The 17,953-nt window shown below is 38.7% G+C and overlaps 1 protein-coding gene across 7 annotated transcripts in view; it reads left to right on the top strand.

Annotated features, from left to right (window-relative positions):
• Window positions 1-17,953, top strand: part of foxp1b (forkhead box P1b) — a 156,302-nt gene that overhangs the window by 15,698 nt on the left and 122,651 nt on the right. For all 7 annotated transcript variants that reach the window (XM_055160368.1, XM_055160367.1, XM_055160370.1 and 4 more), the window contains one exon: window positions 10,639-10,678. The gene's annotated coding sequence lies outside the window, so the exon portion shown is untranslated. The remainder of the gene's footprint in view (window positions 1-10,638; window positions 10,679-17,953) is intronic.

The following is a 17,953-nucleotide window of genomic DNA, read 5'->3' as shown; positions in this document are numbered from 1 at the left end:
CGATGTGTTCACCCACTGACTGTGTGCTCCTATCAAGGCTTTTCTGCTGCAATTAAGCTCTATTCTTTTTTCGAAATTATTTTGATCAGATTATTTTTAAAGTTTCTTTCTACCTCCCACAAATTCCAACTTGTGACTGATAATGACTTGACTACAAAAATGTCTGTGATCCATAAAACACATTTTTATAGTCCTAGTCATGTCTAGAAGAAAATGACAATTTCTTTCATTTCATTACATTACATTACATGGCATATGTTGTACTTTTTAAAATGTGTGTTTATTGCAGAACAGGAATTTAAGTAATTATGAAATATAGCAAACTACATGGTGTTTGTTCTAATGGGGGGAACATGACATGAATTGCTATTACAAATATTTTATCTCATATGGAATAAATTGCACTAAAGAGCTATTCAGATATTGTTACATTTCTATTGCAAAATCAGTCCCTGTGTGATTTTCACTCTGGTGGCTGATTCCAAACCTGACCAAATGCTGATGCGCTGCAGTCAGCAGATGTATGCCATTTTCAGCTCAGTCACTCAAGTGGAATAAAACCATGAGTGAGGTGACTGAAGCCCTGGCAACACTGTGCTGTGATTTTCAAGAAGCTTGTACTCTTCTAAACTTGGTTCATTTGTAAGCTATCTTTTATTTGTAGCTAGCACTTAATCTCTTACTCTATGTATAATTATTAAGTTTGTTAGTTCAGTTTATTTCAAACATAAACATAAACTCTACATTTACATTTATATTGATGTTGAGGTTTAATAAATTTAATTGCGTGTGAGTAAAAGTTCAGAAACTGAAACTGTCAGTGACAGTCAAATAGGTATAGTCAAAATGGCAAAATGTCCCAAGAGGCTTGTGTTTTTCATTCATGGTTTTGTTTTCCAAATGGTTGTTCTTCTTGATAACACTTGAGATTTGGAAAAGTAGTAGTAGTAGCAGTAGCAGCCATTTTTCCTGTAGCTTGTCCTGTTCTGTAGTGTAGCGTAAGAGCTTAGCATGTGTCAGCTGTTGCCTTGGCCCTGCTTTGTGGTCATGCTGCATGTCTGATAATGCACAGGGGATTCACAGGTAACACAGCAGCAGGGCTCCTCTGAGGATACGACTCGTGGCTCAAAGTGTCTAACACAATAGTCCATAAAGGGGGCTTAAGGGAGCCTCCTCCTGGATAATGTGCTAATGAAAGGTGACAGGAAGGACTCAGGCTCTGGAGCGGGCCGGGCCACTGGTCAGAGCAAAGGATAGGAAGCAATGTGTGGCTGGACTAAAGTGCAGTCAGAAGCAAATGAAAGCTCATATCTGCCATCTCCCCGGCCTCTGTGCACTTTCCTGTTTGGACTTGAAGGTGATTGGAGCCGAGGCGGTGACAGTTGACGGAAGCGGTGTACAGGAGAGAGTATTTATTTACAGTCAGAGGCAGCGATGCTTGTTCAGGATGCGGTTTCACGCAGGATGTGCTGCTCCCTTCTCTTCCCCCCAACACCTCCTGCCATCTTTCTCATCTCCACCCTGAGCGCCAGTCCTCAGGTCCGATCAGGAATGGGAAGTGGGCCCATAGGGAGGGGCCATCTCCTGCATTGTGTAAGAGGCTGGGTCTGGAGGTCTGGAGGCAGCAGCACACAGCTCACTCAGCATGCCTTCCTGCCGGACCCAAGGGGTGGACCAGAGTCATCACAGGTCACTGACAAGGGAGGCTGCAGGCTGGGGAATGCATCAGAGCATGTCTTTAGAAGCAATGGGATGCTTAGCTGCTAACATTCACACAGAAATGCTCAATTTGTCAGTCAAAAATATAACAGGATTTAGTGCTGTAAGATTAAGTGCGATTGAATTGAAATCACAATTTGAATAGACGCAATTAGTAAATCGCAAAGGCTGCAGTTTTTTAAGTAGCATAAGCTCCTCTGCAAACAACAAAATATCTTATTCTGCCAACTTTAGTTTAGATCTGTACAAACATGTTCTGAAATATGATTATGGTATTAGTTTGTCAGTTCATATTTCAGTCTTTTTGTCAGTTCTTATGGACATGTTTTAAGTGTGAACTTTGAACAGAATTATTTTTATTAAAACATAAATTGCACATCTTATCACAACCGTAATGCCCTAACAGGAATGATAAAACAGTTTTTTAGTTAGTAATAAAAGTTAGTACCACGGACATATAAAAGCGAATTCATATAATGCTAAATGTGTCTTTCAAACAAGTGGCTGTATCTATAAATCTATAACACCTTTAGGCTATCTTCTACAGACATTCAGATGAGCAATGGTTTATACGTTTTATTAGATAATTATCGGTGGTGAATTAATTAACTCCGATACTGTCTCACTGCCAAAGCTAACATACTTTGAATGAGACAGACAGAAACTTGCTAAAACCTGTGCCATGCTGTCTTTCAGAGCCGTTGTCTTTATTGCCAGGAATCCATCTTGTAAAGCAGTGGTTGTGGGAGTGCAAGGTGTGTAAATCCTTGTAATTACATTGTACTTTCTTTGACTGCAGAACAGTCATCACACGCCATACAACTTCTTCCTTTGTGAGATATTACAGCGTACCACCCAAGTGTAAATGAACCATGACTTCCTTGTTGTCTTGTTGCATTAATGTTTAAGCCATGCAGTTTTTTGTATCTAATGTTCCTCCCTTTTTCAGATTTCAACAGTTTATCACTTACCACAAAGCGAGACATTGATACTTTGCAACTTTTTCTGTTTATGTTAAAAAAAACTTTATTTTAAATAGATGCATCTTATGTGTAGCAGTAGGTGCCATGATTAAGATTTGTGCTTAAACATTTTAGGATTATATGTGACAAAGAAAATATAATCATTATGTTCAAAACTTTTATATCAGTATTGTATTGTATAATTTATTTAAAACTAAAATGGTTACTAGTCAAGCTGCCAATATCAAAGTTTTAAGACTAAATCATGACCACAACAAAGCCTAAATAATGACAAAAGTGACAAGATTCTAACTTCATGGATTTTGCAGTCATGTGACCATTAGTAAAATCTAACATTTTAACATTAAGTGTTGTACCACTTTTCTATTTGTACGTTGTAGGCTACAAGTTTTGCTACCTGCCTACACTGCAGATGTAAATTAGCTTGGTAGCTACAAACGGCATATTTACATTTGTTTAATACAGATGTTCATTATTTTGCATTGTCCATATTAAATAAACAATGAAAGAAATGCATTTGAAATCACAATACATTTTTATATGAAGCGATAATATGTAACTTTTGTCAAATAAAAGGATGTTTCTTCATGGGTGCGTTTATTACACTGAAAAACATTAACAAACATTTACAAACCTCAATATTTGGTTTGGCTGACGGCCTCCTCCTGTCTGCTTCCACGGAAATGTTGTTTCTTTGATTATTAAACTCCATAGTCATCTATGTCCAAGGACAATGTTTCGAAGTATGGTTTTAACTTTCTGTTTCCATGGAATCATACAGAAGGTTACTATGGCTTTAAGGTCTGAAAAAAGAATACCTGTAATAGTGTACCTGCGATATTAACTTTCTTATAATGTACATTTAGATGCATTTATATATTTAATCATGTCATATTGTTTGTGTTTGGTGACGCACAAATGCCTCTTTCATATAGTGTTGTTTTTCTTCTGAAACATGACATTGTGGTTTACATCAGCACGGCTAGTTTAATCAAACCTGCATTTCACATCAGCACACTGCCCAGCATGGAGTGTGCTAATGCTGCATGGAGCCTTAGCCTAATTGATGTTTTGGAAGATGAGCTCAATTGGATGAGTCATTAGGCTTATTAACAGACTTTTATTAAATGCCCCCACCCCAAACTGATGAAAAAGTCTGTTGCCGGCTACATTCTGTGCATAGAAAAACAGGACACTGGATTGGGCGAAAAAGCAGCATAATATATGTGTGAGATTGATCAGTGAGTAGCGACCCCATTATCTCCTGAGATGTTAATTACACTGTGCTCAGCTTGCATGTCAAAAGGCTCATAATTGAAGAAGGTAAAAGATGTGCCACATTTTATTTATGCTTTCACTCTTAGCGCCTCTCCCTCCCTCTCCTGTCTGCTTTTCTTTTCTTCACAATATTTGACTATGAGGCAGTTATTGATGGTTAATATTACATTATCATTTTGTATTAGTCTGACATTATATATTTTTATGGACAAAACAAAAAATATGTATAGAATTTATGTATGTTTAATTAATCAGATTCAAAATTATGATTTCAGTGATTGCTATGTTCAGTCATTTGTAATCAGAAAAAAATTACCTTTTGGACCAAATGATATGGGTGTACATTCTGCCCTACTTTACTTACATAGCATAATTGCCTATGTAATTTTTCAAAGTTTTTGGCAAAAATAAAATAAAATAAATAAAAATTATAATTAAAGTAATAATTTTAAATAATTGTAATTTGCATCATGAACCAAATAATCCTGTTATAATTTTGATGTAATTAAGCAGTCCTGTATTAAATTGAAAAAGCACCCTTTCCTTTGGTATGTTCTGTTGCCTCATAGTGCAGTAAACTTCCTATTGACAACATCTGAGCCATTGGGCACATGGTGTGCTTAAAAAAAAAAAACAGCTTGTTTGTTTCTCACATGTTTATATTGATAGCGTCAATACTCGGCTTTCTGTGGTTTCCTGTGGAGGACTCTGGTGTTTCTTTGTGTTGCAATTTACAGGCGTGTGTGCTAGAGGTCGGAGATGTATTGAAAATGGACCATATCGCAATTGTTGCTTTGAAGATATGCTAAATTTGAATATTGAGTATAGCTTATAAAATATATATAATTTTAGTGCTGCAATAGCTGATAAAAACTTAATGTAATGAACTTTCAGTGTAATCTTCCAAAGCAAGAATAAAAAGTGATATTCCTGTGCTTTTGTATATTCATTTTATAGCTCATTCATGTTTTGTTCAATAAACCTGAATCAAAACCACATTTACTGATACAGTTTAGCCTATTTCTAGTTATTACAGTATGACCTAAATATCATAATCCCTCCCAAAAATCTTAAGATATTTGTTCCTGTCATATGGTGTAGGCTTCATTGTGAGATATGGATAATGCACATGATCATCCCATCTGAGGCAGGTCCAGGGGGAGGGCCCGAGCAGTGGTCAGTGCAGCTGCTGGACAGTTATCGTTAAAGGGATGATTTAGTGCAACACCTGGTGGACATCAGTAAGAATGAGAAGAGTATCGAAAGTACAGAACACATGTATTGTTTATGAAACATTTAAATGAAACTGATTTTACTCTCATGGTTAAACCACCAGAGTTATTTGTACACTTGCAAGTACAGGTTTCTGCATTATTTTATTTTTAAACACATCTGTCAGACAAGATTTGCCCCACAGACCTTATAGTTTTATATAACTGTTTCACCACTGTATAAACTCAAACAGTTAAATCACATTATCGAGTGCACTGTTTTCAGAAAAAAAAAGTCTTGGAAAACTAAGCATATGTTCTGTAGTATGCTGTCAATCATTTTAACTGTACAGCAATTACTTGTTTGTATCGGAAAAATAATCTTGCCTTTGCAAGTGTTTATAAATGAACATAAATAGTTTCACATTTGCCATGACATCAGCTCTCTCTCACTCCTACACTTTTACACAAGCAGAAGTGTATCTAAAAGCCATTAGCATCTTTCCACTTGTTTATGTGCCCTGAGGAGACTCAGGGATACAGCCTATAGACTTGAGTAGATTTAAAGTAGAAGGGTATAAAGTGTCAGTCTTGTTGTGAGCCCTTTTTCTTGCCAGAGAAAGACCTCTGCTCTCTCTGAAGCCAGTAGGCAGTATTTTGCTGTGGCAGTGCACCCTTATCTGAGCTTGAGGTCTGTACTTTAATGGGCTTTATTGATCTAAACAACATCAGGGGTTGCGGTGATGTTATTAAGGCAGAGATAACTTCTGTGTAATTCCACTCCAACAATATATTAGCCTTTTATTGGTCTAAATAACTTTGGCTTTTAGACAGTAATGCACTAGTAAGTCACAGCGGCTCTTCATGTCGGCAGGATCTTAATAAAGCATTTCCTCTGGACATCCTGCTGCGGAGAGAGTGAAAAACGACAGGTTAAAAGGCATGCTGGGAAGTTTCCATGCCATCACTGTAAATGATCTCTTTTGAATACATAAATAAAGTCAGACAAGAGCCGCCAACGGGAAGGGGGTGGTTTGTACACATGTGGCCCAGATCTCTTGCATTCTCACACCAGAATCTCACACAAATCTCATTGGTTCATACTCATGCATAGCTTATGTAGACATATATATTCAAAAAACATTCAGTCATTAAGATCAATTATTTTTTTTTTTTTTCAAACTGTCTGTTTAAAAAAGACATATCATATGCAGTGGCACACACAAACTCTTCCTGCTTAGATAAAGAAATTAGCTCTTTATATCAGGATTTTCCAGATACATATATGCAAAAACTAAATCCAATATCATTTTTGATTGCACAAATATATTGTCCATCTCTACTTTACTCTACCTGTGTTCATGTACCAATGAGAAAATAGTATTGAAAAATGTGAATATCTGAAATATCCTGGCATCTTGTATAGAAAATATATTAAAGCAACTGAAATGGTCACAGTTAACTCTGTCTCTAATGACTCTGTCCTTATAATGTCCTTATTTAACCCAGTTGTTTAGTTAAGCCCTTATGATTCCTTGTGGGACAACCATTATACAATGTCTAATATACTCATCAATTACAGTATATTTACAATGGAGAAAGTACAACTATTTCTACATCTAGTAAGTGTTTGTTTCCCAACAATAATAATGTTGTTTTTTTTTACTTGAGAGCAGCACACATTTAAAATGAATATAAGTCAGCTAGCTCTTACTGTGCATGTATTTCCTCCAGGCGGGGGACAGGCATTCATCATTTACATGCTATATAAAGCCATGCTTTTGGTAATGAATTATTTTGTCATCTCACTGTGATGAGATTCATCTTTAATAACTGTAACAATTATTTTATTAAAAAGAGAAGCCGTGCATTATGGCTATCTGGCTGAGGTCTCGAGCTGGAAGGAATTCTCATTAAGAGCATTATATTAGCCCGGTGTGCCTTCACTTTGGCGTCCTGCTCAAATTACATTAGGTGTCAACAATGTTTGTGTTAAAACTAAGGAGCCATATTTACTGGGGCTAACTTTTTCATTTGCAGCCTGACAACTAGAGATGTATTAAAAAGATACTAATGCGTTGCACACAAGCCCTTTGAGAATGTTCACTTTTAATTGTACATTAACAGTGGCTCTCTGTGTGTGGAAGGAAATGTGTTGTGTTGTTGTGTTTATTTTAGTGAAACAGTTCAGTAATTTAATGAACTTATTTATGGTTTAGTTTCAGTATTATCACTTATGGTCTATACTTCAGCAATATATTGCACTTCAGAATTTGTTATCATGACAACCCAACCCATGTGTCATTCCCAGCAGCAAGCTCAATATCAAATATAAGTATCAATATTGGACCATCCCTAATATTTATTAGTTAAAATCCCCACCTTTTTTTAGAATTGTGATGTGTACCGCATTGCTATGACTTTGCTGTCCTGATTGTCACACAGTGCGTTACATTGTGTTTTAATGGTTGCAGGCCCTGGGTTGCTGTTAATGACATGCTTGTAATTGTTTGTCAGGGCGTTAATGTGCGATTTCCTATTTCCATGTGAAGTTGGATATTTGATGAAGGAGGATTCTCGTCAGGAAGACAAAGTGCTGTCATTTGTCACTGGCTAAATGAGCTCCTCTCCTACATCCTTTTGGGTTTGAGCCCAGATATTATTTTCACACCTCTGATTTACAGTCTTTCTTCTGGTCAGCTCTGTGGTTAGTGTATGTGGACAAAACACAAAAACAGACAACACTTTTAGAGATTTAGTTGAAACCCAGTGGGAGGAGTGTGTTTCCTCATGTCAAGGTTGTGTTGTGTTTGTTGTTTGCTGACAACAAGAAATGTGTTAACTGTATTTCACAAAAGACAGAAGTGAAATTAAAGTTTGGTAATCTGTTATTCTTAGGTTTTGTGAGGACTCATCACTTCCCCAAATGTACACTTTTTAACAGTTTTCAGAAGAATGGCTGTTCAGAGCACTGCATACATGTTTTTTTAATATTTATATTTTATTTTTTGTCATTTTTGGTTTATTTTTCAAGTTTAGAATTAAGGTTGATTTCAAGAAGTGTAAAAATGTATTTTCCTAATATGACAGATATTCTATGTGAGCTTAATAATTGCAGCCAGTGAAAGGCATCATTGAGTGTTTTCCCTGACACTTAACCAAGTCGTCTGTTCTTGATTAGTTCGATTCCATATTGTGGGTCTGGGAGCAGCTCCTTCGCCCTTAATCATCTAATGAGCTAAACAAGCCCAACAAAGGACAGCTTTAGTGAATGAGTCTCTAGAGGAGGCTACTTATTGTGACCATTGGCCCGGTGTCTTTTCTCCCTCCATATCGATCGGTTAAGCTGGCTCCCTTTTAGCACACATGTTGTATAGTCTCTGTGTTCTTCATATTACCTGCTGTTTAACGTTGATATTTCTCTTCAAGGACAAATGGTACAGGAAAGGCAGATCCCATGTGAAGTCCCAGAGCTCTCAGCGAGTGGCAGATCCCTGTTCAACGCCAGCTGTTCTCTCAGATATACCAGGCCGTGCTCAAATTCTCTTAATATAATTCTGGGGGCTCAGGAGAGTAGTGCAAAACAAGCGTGCCAGCGAGGAGAAGGTTGAATTTTTCATCAGTGGGCCTCAACTCGCTGAGTTAGTGGGCAGTGCTCTCATTCATGAGCAGATGTTCAGCGCACTTACACTCTGCAGTTAATGTGAACTTACTGGCCTCTCTGCCATTGGCTGCAAGGACGTTGGCAGCAGTGTGGCATCAGAGACTTCCTCTCAGCTAAAGGAGCAGGCCTGAAGCACGAGCCTGGCCTTTGTGAGCCGCTCCTCAGCCCAGGAGCTGGATCTGAACAGAGAAAGCTCTGACAGCTCATCCGTCTTCACACAGACAGTGATGAAACACCAGCCACTGTTTGGGCTGGGATTAGCAACTGATTTTCTACTTTTACATTTAGTTTGGTATGACTGGCCTTACACAAGCTAATTCACTGTGAAGGGATTGAATGAAAAAGTATTACAGGAAACTCACTTACAAAATATACCATTTGTAGTTATAATTTAGTAACATGGCTATTAATATTCAATTTGCCTGGCACATAAAATAAACACTACATTGTGTAAAGAAATCTCTTGCAATAAGCAGAAATGAATTCTGTAAAATCCCTGCCTGTCCTATACCATGCTTCTCATAAGACTTTGGTTGTTGGTTTCTGAAGAGTTGCTAATGTGAGAGGAAATAGTGGCACCTGAAACCCAGATCTGCCCAAAGGTGCCCACAGTGCGGCCTGTTGGTGCGGAGCTGCCACATGGTCCTGGCGTCTCCTCAGACATCTGCACAGCCAGTGTGCTCAGGCCCAGTTTGATGTGGTCATTCTGCTCTCTAATAGTTTCCTTCGTCTGCTGACTTTCTGATGTAAAACTGGTCTGATGGTGTACTGTACATGCACAGAGTTCAGCAGGCATGCTGCCAATCATGGAGTGTGTGGCAAAGTCACTGCTGTAAAGTGGCTCTTGTGGGACTTCAACAGTGGATATGACATGTTCTTGTTTCCTCAGTACATCTCATTTTCACTTTCTAATTGGTCGTTTTCAGGTTGGCTTTATGTGAGCAAAACTAATTAGTGTTTCTAAATTCAGCAGAAAAGGCAGTCAGTGTGATTGTTCTGGTTTCCTCTGTCATGTAGTGCAACAATAAAATAAGGCTCAAATCATTTTCAAATTGCTCACATTTCCAAAGTGCAGGCCTGAATGTCAGTCGGTCTCTTGGCATTTTGTTTGGCATGCGGAGGGAACAGTGGCTGCCCTCTCTTTGTGCTTTGTGGGAAGTTTGAACTTGACCGGTGGAAAAAAACAACAATGTGTTGTGTTTTAGGTGGGGTTGTTTCTGCTTTGATTGGGAACGTCCTGCTGACAGGAGTGGTGCAGCAAGTTTACAGTAGCTGTGACATTGCTGTTACCTTTATTCAAAGAGCTCCAGCTGCAGCGAGCCCTCCGGAAGCCCAGGCAAGCCCACATGAGAGAGCAGAGCCTGCCCTGTTTGAGTTGGCACATGTTCCCCTCTGGGGTAACTTTTGCTGCCTCTGCAGAAAGGCCAGTGGCCACGGCTCCATGCTCACGGCAGGATGGGCTTTTTCCACCTCTCGTCCTGTTCAGGAAACACATTTCGCTGTCTCTTTCCTCTCTGTTTGTGAAAGGAGGGAAGACGCTAAGGCAGAGGGCCATAGGGCAATCACTGAATGACAGACAGTGTCTGGGAAAAGCTTCACTCCTGAGTTAAAAAGTCATTGTGAAATCTAGTGTTATTTTATTATTTTCTCACCTTCACTGGGACAGTTATTAAAAGTGCTCAAAACTTACACTGATTTGAGTGGTGTGAATAAGTAATATGTTTATTTCCAGACTTCTCACAGCTCATACTAATCTTTTGTCTCCTGTGCTTTGTGTGTCCAGGAGACTGCAGCGGTGCCATCCTGTGGAGCAACACATCACTGTAAGTCACACGGGACCGGCTCTGTGCTGTTGAGTCCAACTTAACTTTGAGGAGGTTTAAATTGTGAAATTTTTAAGAGATCTCAATTTTACTCATTAAATAATTTCCAATTTACTGTGGAACCCATGTTTTTTTTCCTGATTTCAAAGTATATATTCACCATGTAACTTGGAGCAAAGATTTATGTTGGCCTTTGATACTACTCATTTAATTCCCCAGCTGACCCCTCCATAGGAACTTTGAGCTGGAGAGTAAAGAGCAGTGCAGATAGCCTGTGTGTGTCCCCGACTATCCTAGAAGTCATTACTCCTTGTGTGGTGTATAAACATGTCAAAAACAAACAATGACCCTGGCAGACAGCACACAGCAAAACAATTTCAAAGGCTGCTGTGTGGTGTAAACACAAAACAGGCTCACCTTTGTGCAGCCAAGCCCCTGCTTCAAGCTAACATTAGTTTCACTGCCCCTGTCAACCTCTCTCTGATGGAGTGCACATCTTTTTGGTTATGATCTGGTAGATGGGTTTCTTTTTTTTTTCTTTAAAGACCTAAGTAGAACACTGCTGTGCTATAGGCCAGCTTAAAGGGCCTGTACCTGAAATAGTCTTGCCCCACTTCAAATATATGTATTATAGTATATATACGGTTATTATGTTTTATTGTCCAAGAATAAGGAAGTCTGTGGTTAGCATGGTAGTTGTTGTTAGCATTAATGCTCTGGCCTCTGAAGGTTGTAAAATGCCCTCATAAACTTATTGTGGTGAATAATTAAATAATGATGAATAACTTTGACCTGTTGCAAACCGTTGATGAACTGATGAAATGAACTAGTTCTGTTTTTAAGTTTTGTTCACCATCATAGTAGGGATTGGTTCAAATTATCTTGTTTGTTTATGCTGATGTTGTTTCTTTCTAAAAACATTACAGTCCACTGATCAAAGTCCAGTTCTACTTACCACTATTACTACTAATATCGTCTAAAGAAACTGTGGATAGTGGATATTCATATTTTGGCCCCTGTACTCTTGTATTTGCCTCTGTGAGCCCCTTCACACTGAGAGGGCCTGGCAGTAGGCCGCTCCACACTGGTGCATGTAATAAAGCCCAGCTGCTGAATGATCAAATAGTGTCTAATTAAAGCCTGAGTGTACAGCCATGTAAAGTTCTCTGTGGAATGCTAACAACCTGTGATATTTCCAGAGGAATTTGGTGTGCGCAGGTCTCAAAGAAGAAGCTTCAATCGGATAGACAGAGGGAGAGAGAGTGAGAGAGGAGGGGCAGGCCAGCATGTTGTTCACATCCGTGTCAGATTGAGGCTAATGAAGGCCAGACTGATCCTTGGATGCGAGCCTTAAGTAAATGATCCCTCTTTGAATATATTAGAGTCCCAGAGCAGTGCTGTGCCTCCCTGCAGAGCCAGCCCTGCTACAGAGTGTGGCTCATGCTCTGACAAGGCTGCAATGGCAAGACAGAAGTCACACTGTTTGTACTTTCTGTATGTCTGTGATACTGTTACAGATGATTTGTATCTGTTTGAAATAGACATAACTACTTACACTCACTGTCTGACTACTACTTAGTGACTTGCCAGCAGATGGAGTAAGATTTCTCAAACGTTACACATTTGTGCCATAGAGCCTATTACATTTTAGCATGTGTAGTAAGGTGGAACAGTGTGGATCTGTGTCCGGACAGTTTCCTGGTGACTGTTAGTGCCATTTTGATAGTAAATGGAAAATCTGAGTGTTGATGTAAATGAAGCCATCTCACTTTTCCCCTCCCTCTTCAAAAGAGAAAGCATTTACATAACAGGCTGGGAATTGATGCTTATGTAAATTTGACACCTTTTTGCAGTTTGTATGAAGAATCATGTAGTTGTGCGATTTTTCATATGATTTTGGAGAGGGATTCTTTAAACAAAAGCCACTCTTAGTACTTAGTATGGACAAATGTTGGCACAAAAGCATGCAAATGACTCCTGTTATAAGGCACTTTTAATATGGACTGGAGAGACAAGCACAAAGGAAGAAAGTAGTTGTAAATGCATCCGTTAAGCTTGTGTAATATCTCGTTAATACATACCTTTGTGGCTCTTTAGTGCTGCGCTTGCCTTGCACTGAGTGGAACAATGTCATTTGGTTTTTGCTGATGGAGCATGTGTACTTCATAGATGGATGGATTGGATGGATCCAATTAGCTATGGTCATCGCTCAAAGATATAAGCTGACAGTAAGAGTCTTGCAGAGAATCTCCTTGATTTTGGTGGTTTTGCGGAATGCTCTAACCCAGGCCTTTAAAAGCCCATAAAGAGCACATTGTGAAGAATACAGCGCTGATGGACTTTTGATTTATGCTCAAGCAAATTTTCTCAATTAGACAAAGAAGAGGATTAATTGATTTTCAATCTACCACATACAGCAATAGGACATTCTTTATTACACACATTATTTAATGTGTTTTTGTGACCCATGGTCTTCAATTTTAGATGTGCTGGTGTTTTTGGTATTGCTTATAAAATGGACCAATTCATGTTTAAATTAATGTGTAATATATTATAGTCTTTATTTATTTGTTTGTTTATTTGTTTGTCTGTTATTTAGTTTAGTTTAGTTTAGTTTAGCTTAGTTTTAGTTTAGTCAACTTTTGGAGCATATACTGCACCCATAGACTGTATAAAAAAAAAAAGTGGAGACTGAGTGTGACATCACCCATAGCGTTCAACTCCACTCAAATGAAGCTCCCGATCTCAATGGTTACAAGAGCGAATTTGGAGACAGTCTCCATATTTGGAAATCTGACCACAAATATAGCAACCACATGTGCAAATTATGATTGAGGTCATTAAATGTGCCCGCCCTTCTCACTGGAAAGCAATAAGGAGGCTTACTTAGCAACGAAACGCACTAGCTGTCAATCAAACATGTTTCTGACGCTAGCGGGAGCAACCTTGGGGAATGAAGGCATCTGATTGGAGGCGACAAGATCTCAATATAAATTGAGATCTTGAGATCTCAATTGGAGCTGGAAGAGCCGCTTGGCGCACTTCCTGTTTGGAATGTGGTGGCTAGAACGCAGCATTAGCTATGTCCATTCATATATACAGTCTATGACTTAAAGACTGATTGTCTTCTTGGAGATGTTCCACAATATGGCATTAAACAAATCTATCTAGCATTTATTTTATTATGGGTGTTTTATTGTTCAAAAATGCCTTGAAAAACTTAGTGTGAGGGGGGGGCACCTCTCTAGAGATCTGACCTGTAACTTGGCCTGGTGGTGCCACCTGCATGTCTCATGGAGAAAGATAAAATGTGCTGTACTATGACAAAGCAACAGGTGATGTACCCTACACTCACACTGCATCTTTGCATCAACTTTGATCTTATTATTTGCATGATTACATGCACATTTTGTACGATTTGTTGAGTGCGTTACCTATACGACTCTGTTGATTCTTGTTGCTAGAGGTGCGTTGCACAACATTTCTGGTCAACGGTTCACTACCTACTTGTCTCCATGGAGATGCTATTGCTTGGTCTGAAATAGTCCATGTTATGACATTAAACATATCCATCTTAACATTTATTCATTATGGATGTCTATTGCTTAAAAATATAATAATTCCTTCTGTGGATAGGGGTGACTCTCCACAGATCTGAATAATAATGTAGAATAGTTCAGAAACCTGCATGTCTCCCTCCTGACAGGTTAGTTTAATTTATACTGTGCAACATTCTAGATAAAGCAATATTTTTTCCATGGAGATAAGCAGGTGGCACACACTCCACTACAAATGTTGCACAATGCACCTTAAAGCATGAGTCCTATTTGTCAACAGCAGCACGTGTCCTGTTCATTGCCACTCATAGACTCACAGCACACAGTCTGACAGGCAGCACATGTGTCAGGCCGAGCCCAGTCAAACACACGCTTACACACATCAGACGCGTTGTGTGACGAGGCGGGGACACGGCACGCTGCTGCCACACCAGACAAGCATCGCCTCTGCTGCTCCCAGCTCTGTGTCTGTGAGAGGACAGGCCGCGCTGACACTAAAGGCACTTTGTCATGCGAGCTCTCGTCACATGTACGCTGTGCATTCAAAGAGCGTCAGATCAGCGCTGTGACAGGTAGACCACAAATGACACGAGCGCCAGAGGGGGTGTCCTTTTCAATACACAGCATGAGTACAAATGCTCACTGCGCCAAGACAAAATAACATCAGATAGCATCATTCTGAATGCTCTTATGTTGTCTGTCTTTGCTCTGAAAAGTGGTTAGCAATACAAGCTTGTTTTAGTGCTGCTAAGCATCAGAGCACAGGGAATTGCATGAGACAAGGACCTCATGGTGTGAGTTACTTCAATGTTTTCAACTTGTTGTGCATGTCAACAACATTACATCAACAAACAACATGTGTTTTCCATATGTATGCAATATACATACAATGTACCAATTTAGAAACATTTATTTTTAAATATGCAATTGCAGAAGTAAAAAAAATAAAAAATGTTGTGGAAATTCTCATTACATCATAAGGAAGCACTAATAAGTTAGGTTAGGTTCTTTACAAAAGAACAAGAATTGTCTGAAGACCAAATGATACCGGGACATACTAGTACCAATTTGATAATAACTATAACTAAAATGTTTGCTGTCATAATGAGGTGCTTAATGTATAGGAGGACCAGTTAAACATGTTGGATACTGTTAATTCAAAGGTGATGCTGCCCCCCACATGTTTACCAGCCCATAACCACATAAGTGTTTGTAGCTCTGGTGTAATTGAGCGATTTTCCCGGAGGCAGCAGTCCTCCACACTAAGTTACATCCCAACTTTCCATTAAAGTATCAGGGGAAGTTTGCCTGATAGGAATCACTCACAGCATTACCACTATGTAAATACAGCTTATCAGTGTGCCAATTTGTTTTAAGTGGCATACTACATGTGGGTGATTCACCAGCCTCTGACTTGTACCGTATACATTTTAGAGCCCCTATTAACCATATGTAAAACATACAATTCAGACAATGGTGTTGTTTTGTAACATGCAAATAGCTTCTGTACTGTACTGTAGGCAAAATGCGCTTAGACACATGGAAATGTGTATAAATATCTAGATCTAAAGTGCTCTATTTTATTATTCAAATGTGGCACCAAACAATGTAATGCGTTATGGCTTTGGGGATTTGCATACAACTTTGTTTGCTGTGAGCAAGGGGTGATACACGGAAGAAGAAAATGAGATAGAGGGACCAACGCAGGATAAAGCACAAACAGCCTTTGTCTGGAAGTCATTTAAATATTGCTCCTGATAACTGAATGCAGTTTAGAAGTTGGTGTGCATGGACAAAGGAAATTCAGACCTGAGACCTCTGAAATAAGCCGAAGCAAAATGCACAGTGCATGCAAGCTGGCATTCCCATTCTTTACTGCCCCTTGTTGCTGCAATTAGTTTGACCTTGATATTGAATTTTGTAGTGATTCATTAATGCTGTTTTTTTTTTTACTTAGTTCAAATTATCTGATCATATCCATCAAATATTACTTTGTATTTATTGCTAACTTTTTGTGTGATTTTCCAGAGAGTTTGTAGGTCAGAATGAAATGGCAGACTCTAAAGACAGAGGCTGAGCAGAAGAGGCCTGGACAATACCTGACCACAGTGAGGGATGGTCACCTCACAGCCTGATATCTGTAGTCCCCATGTTTCATTATTTATTAATTTGGTACAGCAAAATAACAAGCCCTGTGACAAAAGTAGTTTGTGTTTGACTCTGTGTAAATTTAGCTGATGTTAAGGTTCAGTAGTGATGATTGATTGACTAGTATGTTCATGCTTAATATAACATGACTGTCATGTCATTCATCTGATGAACCAAACATATATTTTCACTTCTTTCCATTCACCACCCGATGAATTTTCACCTGATGAATTCTCATTAGGTTAAGTTAAGTGCTATTTGGAGTTAAAACCACATTCAACATAAACACCAAAGAGTTTGTATATTCCAAGGTGCATGTTTTGGTGGTGGAAGGGATGCCATTTTATGCCCATTTCACTTAATTTATTATAGCCATTCTAAGAACTTGGAACAATTTGAAATGATTAAGTATTTCTTTCCAAATTAAAAGTTGAATACACTATTAAGTCACCAAAACACATCCATGACCTTTTGAATTCTTGTAACAGACAAAGGGTTGACCAGTGAGTTAGAGATTGGCTTTTCTGTCAAATAAAGATTAGGCTTCCATTTCACCATCTAATCCCTGTAAATCTCTTTTGGAGCATCTTGGGCAGTATTGGGCTGTGAACCGGGCAGATGGTTTCACTGGCTGGATGTCTGTATCTCACAATAATGGAAGAACTGCAGCTTCTCATCTCTTGTTGTAAGAGCATTTAACTTTAATAGCTTTTCAAATGAAATAGTCAATTCTAAGTGACCACACTTCTGCACTGTATTTAGCCCAACTGCTTACTTTCTTAGTTGAAGAATGTTTCCTGCTCACTCAACTATGCAGACCATTCTGTTTGTTGAATTTTTTATGTGTATATTGAATTATTGAAGTAAGATAATTTCTGATCAGATTAATATTAAGTCCTGGTGAAATATTAATGGGCAATGTTCAAAACGATAAGCTTACAGAAGTATTAATATAATCACAAACAGACATAGTGAGAAGTAGCAAGGAGCCAAATACACTTGTGAGACTTTTAAATGCTCCTTCCCTGGAGGTGGTCGGATATGAATTATTGCTCTATTTGACTTTGTGGTGCGACGCTTGGCTAATGTCATTGGCCAGTCCTGCCCTGGGGCTGACAGCAGTGTCAGGAGGAGGGGGTTACATTTGTCACCTTGTCCACATGTGACCCCGACTGCGGCCACGGGAAATCTTACAAAGATGTTTGGCTCTTAATACTGGACTGGCCCCTTCATCACCCCCGCTGATTGGCAGAGACCCACCTCACCCCCCCAAAGGCCAACTAGCCAATCACATTCAAACTTTTTTCTTTTTTTAACTATTGAATTTCACGTGGCAGAGATGCCACATGAATCAGACTTAAATCAGTCTTTTGAATTTGATTAGAACCTTTCTCGAATAATATCTTGTGATTGTTATATAAATAATTTTTGGGTTTTGTCTGATTAGATCACTCTTTTATTAAGATTTGGTAGTTTCACAGTTTATGGAATGTCAATTATATTCTTTAACATTGCATGATTGTCATTTTTTTGTGACAAATAGAGTTAAAACATTAATATTAAAAGGTAT

Source organism: Boleophthalmus pectinirostris, unplaced genomic scaffold (genome assembly GCF_026225935.1).
Source record: "Boleophthalmus pectinirostris isolate CB_2022bp ecotype Guang Dong unplaced genomic scaffold, ASM2622593v1 HiC_scaffold_3, whole genome shotgun sequence".
Classification (NCBI taxonomy): domain Eukaryota; kingdom Metazoa; phylum Chordata; class Actinopteri; order Gobiiformes; family Gobiidae; genus Boleophthalmus; species Boleophthalmus pectinirostris.
Note: the sequence above shows the minus strand (reverse complement) of the source record. Positions and strands in the feature narration are given on the sequence as shown.